Source organism: Odocoileus virginianus, chromosome 11 (genome assembly GCF_023699985.2).
Source record: "Odocoileus virginianus isolate 20LAN1187 ecotype Illinois chromosome 11, Ovbor_1.2, whole genome shotgun sequence".
NCBI lineage: Eukaryota > Metazoa > Chordata > Mammalia > Artiodactyla > Cervidae > Odocoileus > Odocoileus virginianus.
Window position 1 is genome coordinate 48,549,382 of NC_069684.1, and position 15,987 is coordinate 48,565,368.

The following is a 15,987-nucleotide window of genomic DNA, read 5'->3' on the forward strand; positions in this document are numbered from 1 at the left end:
TCTCATCCCTCACCAAAGGTAAGGCACCTGGTATGATAAATACTCACTATATCCTTCTCTTTAGATGTCCTTCCCCTCTCTGAGCCCCCACCTATTCTGTGACTAATCTGAGAAGTACTGTGTTTCTGCCCTTGTCTAAGAAGCTATGAAGTAGACAAATTTTGGCTTTGAGGCAAACCATCTCTTTCTGTCTGTCCCCTTTGGATCTTTTGCTTCATATCTTCATATTTTTAGAACAAACATGTTATGTAAATTTACTGAATTTCTCAATCATCCAAATATACTGGATATGACCTATCCGTGCAGAAGAGTGAAAGGATCTCAGAATCAAATTCAGGCTTCCGGTGGAAAAACACAAAGTTGGTCTTTGGGTCAACTTAAGTTTGAAGCTATTCAGATTTAACTTGAGTTCTTTGCTAGAAGTTCAAAGTTTCAGCCAATGATAAGGTAACTTGCTATATCTTTTGAGTATATATTTGTTTTGAGTATCACATCCTTCAAGTCAACAAGTATACATTAGTGTGTCTTTATCTATTGTTTACAGTTGTCATCCATTCTGGAATGTTTAGTGTTCATTTCATACTGGTTGTCCTTTAGACATTTTGCATGTCATCTCTTATATCCTGAATAACATACCCAACATCTCCTAAATGCAATTTTATTTTTTTCTAGTTGCTCAGTTGTGTCCAAATCTTGGCGACCCTGTGGACTGTGGCCCAGCCGGCTCCTCTGTCCAACGAATTCGCAGGCAAGCATACTGAAGTGGGTTGCCATTTCCTTCTCCAGGGGATCTTCCCTACTCAGGGATTGAACCCATATCTCCTGTGTCCCCTGCGTTGCAGGTAGATTCTTTATAGCTGGGCCTCTGGGGTAGCCCCTAAATGTAATTTTTATGATATATGTGGTAGGTGTCAAAAATGGTCACAATCATTCTTACTTCCATGTATCCACACTCTTTATAATGTATCTTCTTCTATTTAGAGGTAGAGTCCACTTCCCAATTCTCTAAATATAGGTTGGATTTGTGATTTGCTTTGGCCAACACAGTATGGCAGAATGATGGTGTGCTGATCCCAACCCTAGGCTTCTAGAGGCCTTGTGTGTTTCTATTTGCACTATTGGGACTCCTGCCTTTTGCCATGGGAACAAGTCCATGCTAGTCTCCTGGAGAATGTGAGACCATGTGGATCAGAGCAAAGTCAGCTCAGTTGTCCCACCTAAGGCTCTAGATATGTGGGAGAACCCCCCCAAGAGTAACAGAACCCATTTGGATCTGGCCATAGGGGCATGAAGAACTGCAGAAGAACTGCCAAGTAGAGCTTGAACTGCTGATTCTAGTTCCATGAACTTTATAAACAATGTGTTAAGCCATTAAATTCTGAAGTGGTTTGTTATGCAACAACATCAGTTGCTAACTGGTGCAATATATTACTTATTATTCATAGTAAAAAGTAGAATTATTTAGCAATAGAGAAGACCTTGGGCTTCCCTGATAGTTCAGTTGGTTAAGGTTAAGAATCTGCCTGCAAGGCAGAAAACCCCACTTCAATTCCTGGGTTGGGAAGATCCACTGGAGAAGGGATAGGCTACCCACTCCAGTAATCTGGCCTAGAGCATTCCATGGACTGTATAGTTCATGGGGTCAAAAAGAGTCGAACATGACTGAGTGACATTCATTTTCATTTTCAAAGACAACCTTGAAAAACAATAAGATGCTTATCACTGGTATCTCTCTGTTCAGTTCAGTTTCTCAGTCATGTCTGACTCTGCGACCCCATGGACTGCAGCATGCCAGGCTTCCCTGTTCATCACCAACTCCCAGAGCTTACTCAAACTCATGTCCATTGAGTCGGTGATGCCATCCAACCATTTCATCCTCTGTCATCCTCTTCTCCTCCCACCTTCAATTTCTCCCAGCATCAGGGTCTTTTCCAATGAGTCAGTTCTTCTATCAGGTTGCCAAAGTATGGGAGTTTCAGCTTCAGCATCAGTTCTTCCAATGAATATTCAGGACTGATTTCCTTTAGGATGGACTGGTTGGATCTCCTTGCAGTCCAAGGGACTCTCAAGAGTGTTCTCCAAAACCACAATTCAAAAGCATCAATTCTTCGGTGCTCAGCTTTCTTTGCAGTCCAACTCTCACATCCATACATGACTACTGGAAAAACCATAGCTTTAACTAGACAGACCTTTGATGGCAAACTAATGTCTCTGCTTTTTAATATGCTATCTAGGTTGGTCATAGCTTTTCTTCCAAGGAGCAAGTAAGTGTCTTTTAATTTCATAGCTGCAGTCACCATCTGCAGTGATTTTGGAGCCCCCAAAATAAAGTCTCTCACTTCCATTGTTTCCCCATCTATTTGCCAGAAAGTGATGGGACCAGATGCCGTGATCTTAGTTTTCTGAATGTTGAGTTTAACGTCAACTTTTTCACTCTCCTCTTTCACTTTCATCAAGAGGCTCTTTAGTTCTTCTTCACTTTCTGCCATAAGAGTGTTGTCATTTGCATATCTGAGGTTATTGATATTTCTCCAGCAATCTTGATTCCAGCTTGTGTTTTATCCAGCCTGGCATTTCGCATGATGTACACTGCATATAAGTTAAATAAGCAGGATGACAACATACAGCCTTGATGTACTCCTTTCTCCATTTGGAACCAGTCTGTTGTTCCGTGTCCAGTTATAAGTGTTGCTTCTTGACCTGCATATAGATTTCTCAGGAGGCAGGTCAGGTGGTCTGGGATCTCTAAGCAAAGACTTTACGATTCCTATACTGGACCTGTGACAAGATTCCAAGAAGTATTTTCAAATGCATGATTCCAAAATTCTGTGTTATGATAGTTTCATTCCTCCCTCATTCTGAATGCCAGGCTCCTCTGTCCATGGAATTCTCCAGGCAAGAATACTGGAGTGGGTAGCCATTCCCTTCTACAGGGGATCTTCTCAACCCAGGGATCGAATCCTGGTCTCCCACATTGCAGGCAGATTCTTTATCATCTGAGCCACCAGGGAAGCCCATTCTAACTGCAAATAAACACATTAAAAAACATGTTGCTTTCTTCTTTCCATAAGTGAAACTCTTGTATGTTAGCATTAAAATATCCCAAGTTAATAAAACATCTGTTGAGCATGGACTCAAAAAACCAATTGGTCATGTAATGACAGTGTAAGAGAAGTGATAGATTCTGAAACACAAGCATTAATTTCTAAGTCATGATCATGTCTTTAATATCTTCCCACTGTTGCTGTAACACCTCAGCTAAATTCTTCATGATTTGTTTCATGACCAATAAAATAGGCACAATAATCATTCCTCTGTCTTGAATCTTGGTATGAGCCAATCATGTATATTCCTTCTATACAGCTGAGAATCCAAGTTAGATTAAATATACATATGAATCACTCTGACATACAGAGAATAAATCTCTTAATGAGAGTATCTTAACAAATATGTCACCTGATGTATGAATATTCCCAAATAAAAGTGTCATTGAAGAAATAATTAGGTTAGAATACAAACGATCAAACTGAATTACAGTGGGCTCTTCAGTATTTGTAGTTTTCCCTGGTAGCTCAGACGGTAAAGAATCTGCCTGCTAGGCAGAAGACCAGGGTTCGATCCCTGGGTTGGGAAGATCTCCTGGAGAAGGGAATGGCTACCCACTCCAGTATTTTTGCCTGGAGAATTCTATGGACAGAGGAGCCTGGTGGGCTATAGGGCATAGAGTCACAAAGAGTTGGACACAGCTGAGCGACCAACACTTCAGTATTCATGGGTTCCACATCTATGCGTGCAATCAAAATATTTTTTAAAATTTCAGAAAGTTCCAATAAGGAAAACTTGAATTATTTGCAGTTATTATAACAGTTACAGTTATTATATCAGTTACATTGTATACATGACCATTAACATGGCATTTGCATTATTTTAGTGATTTTAAGTAAGCTGAGTATGGGTGCTCAGTTGCTCAGTCACGTCCAACTCTTTGCAACCCTGTGGACTGTAGCTCACCAGGCTCCTCTGTCCATGGAATTTTCCAGGCAAGAATACTAGAGTGGGTTACCATTTCCTTTTCAAGGGGATCTTCCTGATACGAGGGTCGAATCAGAATCTCTTGTGACTGCATTGGCAGGTAGATTCTTTACCACTGTGCCACCTAAGTAAGCTAAAAATGACTTAAAGTATAAAGGAGAAATAGATAACTGATAAAGACCTGCTGTAAAGCATAGGGAACTCTACTCAGAATTCTGTAATGGCCTAAATGGAAAAAGAATCTAAAAAAGAGTGGATCTATGTATATGTATATCTGATTTGCTTTGCTGTACACCTGAAACTCACACAATGTGGTAAATCAACTACACTCCAATAAAAATTTTTAAAAATATATTTGAAAAACCAATATGGCCTCCCCCAAGAAAAAGTACATGGGAGGATATGCATAGGTTATATGCAGATACTAAGCATTTTATATGAGAAACTTGAGCATCCGTGGATTTTGGTATTCAAGGTGGCGGGTGGAGAGGGGAGAGAGGGGGTGTATCCTGGAACAAACCCCTGTCAGATATTGAGGGACAGCTGTAATTGTAAAATGCTAACTACTCTAGAGCAACCTAGACAGCATATTAAAAAGCAGAGACATTACTTTGCCAACAAAAGTCTGTCTAGCTTTGACTATGGGTTTTCCAGTAGTCATGTATGGATGTGAGAGTTGGACTGCAAAGAAAGCTGAGCACCGAAGAATTGATGCTTTTGAATTGTGGTTTTGGAGAAGACTCTTGAGAGTCTCTTGGACTGCAAGGAGATCCAACCAGTCCATCCTAAAGGAAATCAGTCCTGAATATTCATTGGAAGAACTGATGCTGAAGCTGAAACTCCCATATTTTGGCCACCTGAAGGAAGAACTGAGTCATTGGAAAAGACCCTGATGCTGGGAAAGATTGAAGGTGGGAGGTGAAGGGGATGACAGAGGATGAGATGGTTGGATGGCATCACCGACTCAATGGACATGAGTTTGAGTAAGCTCCAGGAGTTGGTGATGGACAGGGAGGCCTAGCGTGGTGCAGTCCATGGGGTTGCAAAGAGTCAGACATGACTGAGCAACTGAACTGAACTACTGTAGACAATTTAAACTTACATTTACACAGAAGGCTGAAGAGATAGATGTAAGAATGGCACTAACGTGGTATTCAGCACAGTTAACAGCTAAGCCCCAATCCCCAGACAAATAGACTTGCTTAGTCATCCTTCGAATTTTAATTTTTTTCTGAAATAAAACAAATAGCTTACTTGTCCATGCCACTAACTTGCAAGATTATATATTTTAAAATTATATATATTTTATACACATACATGTTCATATTATGATGAGTTTAAAATTTTTTACTTGTGAAAAATGCACAAAACTTAACCATCTTAACTATCTTTAAGCAGTCCAGCATCATTAAGTTTGTTCACATTACATTCTGGTGATGTTTAAAGAATTAATGACAGATGAAATGTTATAAAAGTGGAAGTATCAGAAAGCTATTTTAAAGCCTCTGCATACATGGGAGTTTAAGGCCTGAAACTGTTGTATCAAAATGTGGCTCAATGGTGACTCTTATTTTGTAGGAGGATTGTCCCTGGGAATGTTTACCCAGAGGCTGCATGACCCCTGAATTGGGTACGATAATGATTTTTCCAGTTCAGAAACTCCAGGGCTTGCTGCTTTGAATCCTGTTCATGCGTTCTGTAATCATTTATTCAGCACCCTGGTCCGTGCCAGCACACTGGTAGGGACCACAAATGTGAAGCTAAATGGGAGTAGTCCAGTGGGACCATGAGCTCTCAGAGTATCTTTCTGTGGTTCCTTTTTGCTCCTGTTCTAACAGATAGAACTATCAAGCTAGTGAAGTTTCTCTTTGTTTTGTCACTATGGACTTTGGTAACAGACAGATTGGGTCTCAATTCTGCCTCTGTCACTTACTTTCTACACCTGTTTCCACATCTGGAGATAATATCGATAATGCTACTTAATTCACAGAGGTGTTGTGAGTATCAAAGAAATGATGTGAGAAAAATGTTCAGAATAGACCCCCCTCCCCACTGAAGGTTTGCTCAGATTTCTCCATTGCTCATTATCCTTATGGAGTGTTCCACAGCAAAGGTTTTCCTTCATCCCTCTACCTGCCACCAATTGTCAGGAAAAATTACACCTGGCATGCTCTTCCTTCAGCCCTGCCTCTTCTAGATAAGTTCATGTAAATTTATATGAATGTATAAGTAAGCTCTAACTTGTTTTTATTTGTCCCTGGTAATGCATTTACCTTCTTGAAAGGATATTTTCCTCCATTGAAACAGGTTAACTCTACTTAAGTATTTACAAATGATTTTTCATTTATTATCATGAGAAGTTAAGGGAAAGGAAAGTAGTAAGAAAGTCAGAAGGAAAAAGAAAGAGAAATGAAAGAAAACTAGAAAAGAGAAAGAACAATAAAGGGGGAAGGGAGGGAAGTTAGAGGAAATCTGGGAAGAAGTAGATAACAGAAATTGGGGCAGAAAGATATGTTAGTGGAGACTGAAGTGGGGTTAAAAGGTAGAAACCAAGGGAGGGAACAAGAGACAGTTGAGGAGAGAGTTCTTTGTATTGTCAACCTTCACAGAGACTGAGAAGCATCCAGTACGCTGCCTGGCACAGTATGCCAGAGAGACATAGTGAGACACTGTCATAGAGGGACACTGTCACCATCTGATTGCTCTTTGAGCTGAGGATGTTCTGCCTTCATTATTTCTTCTAATGACTTTTGTTTACAAGGCTGGTTCATAGCTCCACAGCAGTTTATTATTTAACTTTCAGAGGTTCCACTCTGAATAGGATTGTCATAGCAGACAGTTAAAGGAGAAAGCATTAATTGAATTGTAGCTCCAGTGCGTACAAGCTCTAGATTGTATCCAGCCTGTAAAAGATGTTCCCCCAACTCGACCTTAACTCAAAGTGATGTCAGACTGCTGAAGGGGTTAGGCATCATGTAGGATGTGGAGAGAGCTAGTTTTAGGCAGGTGGCATCAGTCTGTGGCTCTTCTAGTTCTAACTGGATGTCAGCAGTGATGATCCTCATGCTCCATCCCATAAAGGCCCTGAATAGGGTACTGCTACTGCTAAGTCACTTCAGTCGTGCCTGACTCTGTGCGACCCCATCCCTGGGATTCTCCAGGCAAGAACACTGGAGTGGGTTGCTATTTCCTTCTTAAGCCTGGTCTTATAAGACACTGACAACTCTAACCATGAGGCAGCAGTGGTTCTATCATCATAGCTCTGCATCTTGGATCTAGTGGGTCCAAAGCAACATTTAGCTCCCAAACACCTTAGAGAACTTCTGCCTGACCCCTATTCTGCTTGGTCACCTTGTATGTCAGGCTTTGCATCTTGGTTTTGGGTTTCTGTTCCAGTTTCCTCCTGAAATGAGTTCATTCCTTGTTGGCTGAGTCCTGGGTTCCTGCATCCTGGGTTTCTGCCTACAGATCCTCTTCCCACCTCTCTTATTAGCCTAGAAGAACCATTATACTAGCACCCATGTGATAACAATCACTGCTTCTTTCAACCCTGTCCTCATGGAAATGGCCACCTGGATATTAAATCACCCACATAAGATTTCATTTAGCTGTACTTAGATTTCATTGTCTGTACCTCGTCCCTTCCTGGAGGGCTCTGCTTCTTCTGTCCTGGCTTGTTTCCCACAGCGCTGAAGTTGGCTTTTTCTTTTCTTCCTACTTGGAAAAATCCCTGTCTGTCTGTTCTGTGAGTAACCCAAAGCTTACCAAAAGGCATACTCTAATTCAACTTCTCAGGGAAATTTCTCTGCCTTATCACCTGCTAGCAACCAATCTTCCTCTTCCAGTTAAAAGGATATTAACAGTATTGTGATACCTTTGTTTATAATTTATAAGTGCATCTTTGGGGATTTGTACAGTGAAGGTTAAACAACATCCACTTATACTTTTTACTTTGTTCCTAATGCAGACTGGGGGCTTGGTAAATGGTGAGTGAATGAATGAAGAGACTAGAACAGGTTAGTGGTTTGAAAAAATTGGGAATGATTGCTCTTGTATTTGTTAATGATTAGCTAATAATTTTATGAGATGGTGAATTCCATTTTTAGTTTGAAGTACTCATGAGGACAGTCTTCTAGCTTTATCACTGCTTGGACTATATATTTTTATATAGAGAAAGTGTTTGCTCCACAGTACTACTTTGTACTGTGGCTTGTCATTAAATAAATCATTCTCTTGTCACAAAGCAGGGTGAGCAAAAGGATATGGATGGTTCAGAGAAATTCAACACCATTGCTGAGAAACCAATCTACTAAAGATCAACAGAATAACATGCTATCATTATGAGAAACCAAGTTTCAAGGTATAGGAAAATCTAATATTACAGTAAATAAAAATACTTAATTTTTTTCTTCTAACATCATTTCTTAATTTTATTCTGTAGCTTTTTACCCTGACCTACACCACCCTAGTATCTGAGGAAGTGATTGAAACAAGTCCCAAGTTTTAATACTTACAAAGAGTTTTGCACCGTTTCCTATCTTCTGCAGGGATTTCAGCTTGTACTTGGTTATGTTAGGAACATTTCTTATTCAAGGAAAGCCCCTCTTGCTATTTCAGATTTAATTTGCTTGAATTTTCATTTCCCTTATTCACATGAATGCCAGGGGTGCTTCAGATACCAACCTACATGTGGGTTTATGTCTTGATACTTTTTATTGTTGTTGTTATACTTTTTATTGTAAGGAACACTGCTGACAGGGCCTTAATTCATTTGGCTTGTAAGTGCTGATGCTGCTGCCCTCTGGGTCATGGAGAGATCACAGTCTGTTCTAAAACAGAATCGCTGGCTCCACTGTATGCCTGTGGGTTTAATTGGTCCCCCACACTGGATCTTATTGCAGATTGGAGCCGAGAGAGCACATCTGTTCTGACTCCCTCACCTTCTGGCAGGTGGATTTCATGAGTTGAAAATGATCATTTTACAGATCCTCAGATACTACAACTCCACAATCTCTCTTTGTGTCTGATTTTGGGGTTTACCAACCTAACAATTAAGAGTTTCTCTTTTTGTCTGCCTGACAAAAACCCTATTTCAATAAACTGTTCTCTCTGGTTTTGCTCTTTTTTATATGGAAAACAATTGATCAAACTCCTGCCAGAGAATGTCTTTTATGTTTTGAGGTTATAATCAAGTCATTTTAGTTTTCCTTTCTTTTTATTAGACAAGAGAGCTTAGTCTAATTAGTCAGTTAACTCTTATTAGTTTCTCTGACTTGTACTGAGACAGGTTAGCAAAACATTTCAGCACATAGGCCTTAGAATGAATCTCACCTGGATTGAAACCCTGACCTTACTACCTATCAACTTTATAACCTTTGGGAAGTTACTTAAACTAGTCATCCTTTGTTTTTCTATATGGAAATGTTATGGACCAAATGTTTGTATCCCCTCTAAAATTCATATGTTGAAATTCTAACCTTCAATGTGATGATATTAGGAGGTAGGGCCTTTGGGAAGTACATAGGTCATGAGGGTGAAGTCCTTATGGGTGGGACTAGTGACCTTACAAGAAGGGATGTGGGAGAGCTTGCTTCTTCTCTCTGCTCTCCATCGTGTGGAGGTACAAGAGAAGCCAGCCATCTGCAAACTAGGAACAGTGTTCTCAGCAGGAACCAGTTTGTCCAGCACCTTGATCTTGGATTTCCAGCCTCCAGAAGTGTGGAAATGAGTTTGTTGTTTAAGCCAACCATTCTATGGCAATTTGCTAGAGGAGTCTGAGTTGATTAAGGCGACATAATAATAATTTCTGTCCTACAGGATTGTTAAGAGGATTCAATGAATGGAAAGTCCTTAGTTTGGTACTTGACATGCTGCTGCTTCTAAGTCGCTTCAGTCGTGTCCGACTCTGTGCGACCCCACAGACGGCAGCCCACCAGGCTTCCTCTGTCCCTGGGATTCTCCAGGCAAGAATAGTGGATTGGGTTGCCATTCCCTTCTCCAGGTACTTGACATAGAAGATGCATAATTAATATTAGCGGTTATTAGTGGTACTTGATGGGCATCAAACAACAAAGGATATGGCCATCACATCTCGTTTTCCCAACCTCAGTAACCCACATAAAGTTTTTCTTTCTCTAATGTTTGAATTTTGCACACATATCATCCACCTTTCTTACAGCAAAGTGTCTGTGACTTTGTGCTTTAGGTATTTGCAGGCTTGTAGTATTAGGATGAGAGGATCCTAGAGATTACTTCCTTAAAGGCACTTGACTTACTGGTTGCCAACAAGATCCTGGAGAAGTGGTGGCATTAAAAAATCTTAGTAGACAGTGTAACAGGGAACCTCTTTCCTTAGGAAAAATCCTCTCCATTTCCTGCTTGGTAGGCAGTGCCCGCTCCTGGGGCAGTTTACATGATACAGACAAAGCCCAGGAGAAAGTAGAGCATGGTGTCTGATGCTAAGTGTTGGTGAATGACACAGCATTTCTACCTTCATGGAGCTTACATTTTAGTGGAGAGACCCAGGCAATAGCATTATTCAAATAAACAACAACAACAGTATAGCATATGCAGTGCAGACACATGTTGTATAAAAGCAGGATAAGAGGCTAGAGAAAGACAGGGTAGAGGGCTGCGTTGATAATAGCTTATACGGGAAAGGTCTCTCTGATGAAGTGATGTTTGGCTTGAATGTAGTGGGAGAATATGATATGTAGATATAGGGCAGAAGAATGTTTTAGACAGAGGGAATGGCAAATTGCAAAGACTCTGAGGCAGGAGTGTGTGGTAGTTGGGAAACAGCATGGGGCATAGCATGGTTGGAACACATGAGACTGAGGGCAGAGAATGATAGATGAAATGAGAGAGAGAGTCAGGGACCTGATGATGGAAGGCCTTATAGGCTATAGTAGGATTTTGGTTTTTATTCTTTGTATGTGTATATGCGTGTTCAGTCAGTCCAACTCTGTGTAACCCTATGGGCTATAACCCACCAGGCTCCTCTGTCCTTGAAAATCTCCAAGCAAGAATACTGGAGTGGGTAGCCATTCCCTTCTCCAGAGGATCTTCCCAACCCAGGGATGGAACCTGGGTCTCCTGTATTGCAGACAGATTCTTTACTGTCTGAGCTACCAGGGAAGCCCGTTCTTTCTATAATGGGAAGCAACTGGAAATTTCTGAGCTGGAGTATGAAGGCAACAGTAAGACACGTCTGTTTTGATGTTCAGATTGGCATCTGTTCTGATTTGTTGGAACCCATATTATTCTGGTTATTAAATATTTTGAATTATATACCTGCTTTCAAGATACAGGATTTGTTGTTAGACTGGTCATGGAGGGTAAGAGAAAGTGAAGCATTTGGGTTAATACTAAGGAGCTGGGTAAACGAAGGTGCCATTTACTGAGATGGAGTACTTTGGATAAGGATCATGGGCTCTTTTGTTTTTGGAGGGGTTAAAGTCTTCTGTTTAAACATATTGTCTTAAAATAAGTGTCAAGTAGACAGTAAGAAAATTAGGTCTGGGATTCAGGGTAAAGGCTCAGCTCAAAAACACACATTTGGAGTTATCAGCATTTATAAATTATTCTGGCTACTATTTCTGCATAACAAACTACTCAAAACTTAGCTTAACACAATCATTTTACTAGGTTCATGGATGATATGCTTGAGAAATTTGGAAAAGTTACAGTGATGAGAGTTTGTCTCTGTTCTACAATGACCAGGGTGTCAGCTGGGAAGACCTGGAGTCTTGGTTGGGGTGATGACATGTACAGGCTAGAACCAACTGGCATCTTCAATCACATGTCTGGTAGTTGTACTGCCCAGAGCTGCTGTCTGAGTGCCTGCATGTGGCTCTTTCATATGATTTGGGCTCCCCCTTAGCAAGGCAGTCTTGGCACAGTTGAACATCTTATGATAATTGAACTTCTTTAATGGCAGTGCAGGGTTCTAATGATAGTATTCCAGTAGACAAGGGGAGGCTGCATGGCCAGCCTGGGAAGCTAAATGGTTACTTCTGTTACATTCTATTTGTTACAAATAATTCACTGAGATTGACCTAGATTTAAGATGCAGACCCAATCTTCAGTGAGAGAAGTGTTGAAGAATTCATGACATGTTTTTTTTTTTTTCAAACCATCATATACAGTATTTAAATCTTTAAGACTAATTGAGGTTACCTAGAGATAGGTGTAAATAAAAAAGAGAAAAGGTCCAAAGATTGAGCCCTGAGACACTCTGGTTTTTAGAAATCAGGAATACAAGGAGGACCTAGCAAAGAAGGCTGAAGGAGGAGAATGTAAGAGAGTGTAGAAGGCACATTAAGAAAAGATTTCAATTAAGGGGGTGAGTAGTGCTGTCAAAACAGCTAAAAGTTTAAATGAAATGTGGACTGAGGATTTACCATTGGCTTTGATAATGTATAAGTCATGATAACCTTGGTAGAGAGATTTCCAGAGAAGGATAACCAGGTTCTTCAACTTATTTCTACAGCTGCCAGCCCCTAGGTCCTGGCTGTGTCACCTCTAGCCCCACTTTGGGACTGAGAAGAGCACATTGGCTTAACTGGCTTGGTTTTTGCAATCACACATGGCATGGAGCCTTTTGCCAAATGTTTCGTGCTGATGGAATTTATAAAAGAATGGCATCTATCATCTCAGTATTCAAATTTACTAAACTACTGTAATAGGGGGGCAATATCTGTATTATAATGTTTCGACTCTAAACTTATTTTTGAAAATTCCATTTATAGTACAGCTTATTTATGCAGAGCTTTAAAGAGAAATTCAAATGCAAGATTTAAAGGCAGGGCAAAGCAGACAAGATCCACTGATAAGCAAGAGGGAAATATTAGTCTGTGAACCTAAGTAAACATGCCCTAGACAAGGAGGGTTGTTTTGGTTGGGATTTTAGCCTTTTGTTTTTGAGAAATTAAAACAAAGCAAAATAAATATGAAAAGGGAGCAGTAAAAACTGCTCCTAGGTTAAAACCATGCCACTTTAAAATCTACTTAATTATTATTCAAAGATAAGACATTTGTTTTATTTATTTATTTTTTTAATAGTTTAGGTAAAACTGAAACTGCATTGATGATATGCATGTAAATCCTTGACCAGTTTATAGCCAGTCCACGTTCATCACCTGCTCTGTTCTGTGTCTTTGCAGACAATGCCTGCAGGCTGTCTAACACAAGCTCTGTTTCAGCAGCAAATGGTGGGAGATTCTAGGTAAGAGGATTCTCCTTCCTCTCTCTCTGCTCTTTTTGCACCTCCTCTATGGTTCCAGCTCCCTCCAGGCCTGGTTTAGCTTTTACCAGTCTTGGGGTAGTAGGTGGTGCTGCTACCAAACTGAGGGTCACCTCACTCTCCTCTGTTTGTTTCCTCAGCTCAACTCTTTCATCACCTCTGTAACCATTTCTTGTAGCTAAAGTTCGTTCGGTTTAAATACATGAGTGATTTCTCTTTTTCTGGCTGGATCCTGCTCCATCATATGTGTCTCCCTTTTCTACCCTGAAGTCAACTTCTAACATCCAGATATGTGAATTAGCAACTATAACCCACTGCTTCCTGGTTATAACAGGAATGAGGAGTTGGGTTTATAGAATTCTGCAGATCCTTCTGACCCCTCTCATATAGTGGTTAAAACCATTGACTCAGGCCTGGTGTTGACTTCCAGCTCCTATGTCATTGCTAGCTGTGCAGTCATTAACAAGTTATCCAAGGTATCTCTAAACCTGTTTCCTTATTTACATATGGAAATGATACTTTGTCTACTTCATATGGTTGTAATGATTGCATTGCATGATATGTTCAAAGTGCTCAGGAGAGTATCCCCATATTGTAAAGTGTTCTGTAACAGAGGCAGTTATTAGTTACAAAGTCTCCCCTTGCCCCTCCTTTTTTTTTTTTTTTTTTAATTACATCAGCTTTTATAGCTGGTATTACTCATGTCAGGAGCCAGACCTGAAGTGAGGACAACATTTGGCAGCATTTTATTCTCAGAAAGCACTAAACCAAGTCAATCATTTTCAGGGTCAGGTTGTGCTAACTGGGCTGAAAGGCAATGTAGTAAAATACTTGTGTGTTACTATACATGAAGCCCTGCTGTGACACTCACCTTGCTTTCGGGCTCTGTTCTTCATTATTGAACCTATAGTTATTCTGGGGTAAGATATAGCAAGGTAAGAGTGGACTGGTTGTTATAAATGTTAATTGTTGGATCAATTCTCCCCTTCGTAGGCCAGAATTGGAGGATTCGTTGGACTAAGTTTAATGACTCCTATCCTGTCTTATTCTTTTCACTCTCCTATCTCTGTCCTCTCCTGTCCTATTTCTTTTCTGAAAGGTCAGAATACTTCCTAGCATCTTCATAAAACTTTTCCTGAGTATTTTAAATAATTTGTGTTTGCAGTTACATCTAATCTCCAGTCTCCTCAGCAAAATTTCACAAAGCCCTCCTCCAGGTTCTTTATCCAAAGAACACCCTGCCATGTAGCCTGTAGCAGGCATGTTTTGCAGGATCACTTCAGGCACTGTGGGACTGCTGGGGCTTCGCAGTGCTTTGGTTTCATTAACAAGGATGTTCACACTTTAACCGGAACATTTAAAATAACACCCACACAATGTTTAGTGTTTAGTTAATGATTAAGTCTCAGAGCTTGAATTATTCAAGCAAAATTGATTGGGTTCACCCTTGTTCCTTCTCTTTGTGTGTGTGTGTGGTTTTTTTTTTTTTTTTTTAAATAGAGGAGTTCTCCTCTTTACTCTCTAAATAATGTGGGAAAGTTTATTAAGCAATCATCAATACCCTGGACTGTGGGTGGTACCCAAGTGCTAACAGAATAGGTAGAGGACTGGCAGTATGACTATTCTGTTAAAAAACGCATCTGTATCTTACATACTTCCCCTGTTAATTAGCATTTATTGAGACAACATGTTTTAGATTCTCTCCTTTAACCTCTTCTTTAGAGTTATTTACAAGTTGGATAAGTGGTTATCTTGGAGCCAGCTCTATGGTGTAAAAGCAGAAGAGATTTTCTTTGCTATCCCACCTCATGGTCAATTGAAAGTGTTAAAATGTCTTGGCTGCACTACTAAAAACCATGTTGTTGAAGAATATGTGTTGACCTGAAAACATGTTTAAAATATATTGCCATTATTTCATGGCAAATGTTGTGTTGTGTTGTCAGTAGCTCAGTCATGTTCGATTCTTTGCGACCCCATGGACTGTGGCCCGCCAGGCTTCTCTGTCCATGGGGATTCTCCAGGCAAGAATACTGGAGTACACTGCCATTCCCTTCTCCACGGCATCTTCCCAACCCAGGGATCGAACCCACATCTCCTGCATTGCAGGCAGATTCTTTACTGTCTGAGCTACCAGGGAAGCCATAAATGGGGAAAAAGTGGCAGATTTTATATTCTTGGGCTCCAAAATCACTGCAGACAGTGACTGCAGCCATGAAATTAAAAGATGCTTGCTCCTTGGAATAAAAGCTATGACAAAACCAGAGAGTGTATTAAAAAGCAGAGACATCAGCTTGCTGACAAAGATCCATATAGTTGAAGTTAAGGTTTTTCCAGGAGTCGTAGATGGATGTGAGAGTTGGACCATAAAGAAGGCTGAGCACTGATGAATTGATGCTTTTGAATTGTGGTGCTTGAGAAGACTTTTGGGAGTCCCTTGGACTGCAAGGAGATCAAACCAGTCAATTCTAAAAAATCAACCCAGAATATTCATTATAAGGACTGATGCTGAAGCTGAACCTCCAATACTTTGGCCACCTGATAAGAAGAGCCAACTCATTGGAAAAGACCTTGATGTTGGAAAAGATTGAGGGCAGGAGAAGGGGGTGACAGAGGATGAGATGGTTGGATGGCCTCACTGACTCAATAGACATGTGCTTGAGCAAACACTAGCAGATAGTCAAGGACAGGGAAGCCTGGTGTGCTGCAGTTCA